Source organism: Galeopterus variegatus, unplaced genomic scaffold (genome assembly GCF_000696425.1).
Source record: "Galeopterus variegatus unplaced genomic scaffold, G_variegatus-3.0.2 Scaffold3862, whole genome shotgun sequence".
In the NCBI taxonomy this organism is placed as follows: Eukaryota; Metazoa; Chordata; class Mammalia; order Dermoptera; family Cynocephalidae; genus Galeopterus; species Galeopterus variegatus.
In genome coordinates, this window is record NW_007729973.1 from 151471 (window position 1) to 152539 (window position 1069).

At 44.0% G+C, this 1069-nt stretch overlaps 1 protein-coding gene and 1 long non-coding RNA gene across 3 annotated transcripts in view; one reads left to right on the forward strand and one right to left on the reverse strand.

Moving 5' to 3' along the window:
* LOC103601758 overlaps positions 1-573 on the forward strand; it is a 20515-nt gene extending 19942 nt beyond the window's left edge. The window contains exon 3 of the long non-coding RNA XR_551473.1: positions 418-573. This is a non-coding gene — a long non-coding RNA (uncharacterized LOC103601758). The remainder of the gene's footprint in view (positions 1-417) is intronic.
* The window catches only part of ZC3HAV1 (zinc finger CCCH-type, antiviral 1), a 30354-nt gene that overhangs the window by 12603 nt on the left and 16682 nt on the right, over positions 1-1069 (reverse strand). The gene's annotated exons all lie outside the window — the stretch shown is intronic.

Below are 1069 nucleotides of genomic sequence, written 5' to 3' on the forward strand. Positions count from 1 at the left end.
ACGGACAGAAAGCAAATCATCGACAGCCTGTGATGGGCGTAGAGGGTGTGTGTGGTGGTGGCTGGTGAAAGTAGGAAGACCAATTGCAAAGAGTTGGGATTGATGGAAATGTTCCATATCTTTTTTTTTTTCCCCATGCTAGCTGGTACAGGGACAGAACTGCAGACCTCTGGTGTTAGGAATGTTCCATATCTTGATTGGGTGGTGGTTACATGCAATTTTCAATATTCGTCCAGTTGCACACTTAAAACGGAGACATTTTATTGTCACAATTATACCTCAATAAAGGTGATGTAAAACAAAACATAAATAACAAAAAGAGCAAATACCATCATGCCACAATGCTGCTCAAAATCTTCCCACAGCTTCCCTCTAATAAAATCTCCACATTTCTATCTCTGCTCTCATCTCTTACAGACCGTCTCCCTGTTCTTTGAGACCTCAGGCTTGTCTGCACCTCCAGCCTCAGCCCCAGCTCTCCCCGCTCCTGAGCGCCCTCCCTCCCGCGTATGTGAGCTGCTCCCTCCACTCCAAAGGTTCCTCCTCAGATAAAAGTAGGCGCTCTCCTGCCAACTCCTCCATTCTCTGGCTGCTTCATCCTCCAGTTTCATTTTCCCCATGGCTGTAATCACTTTCTGAAATTGCCTGATTTGCTTACTTAGTCTCTCACCACCCTCTAGAATGCAGGCTCCAAGAGAGCAACTTCCCCACTGTATGGTGGGCACCTAGAATGGTGCCTGGCACGCAGCTGGCCCACAAATACTAGCTTAGTGGATGAGAGAATAAGAAAACACACTTGTAGTCTAGTTAAGAAATAGAAAAAATAGTCTGATTGGTTTCTAGGAATTGAGTGAACAAAAGCAGCTGGCCAGCTGCTCCAGTCAGGAACAAGGTACATTGCCTCTCATCTCTCCATCACCTTTTCAATTGTAAAAACAGTTTAATATCACCAAAGAAAAACTTTTTAAAAATTTAAGTCATTTTTAATTCCACCACCTAATAGAAGAACTTTTTCTCTATTGCCTTCCAGTTGTGGCCCACATGCATACATTGCTGCCAATTATAATGC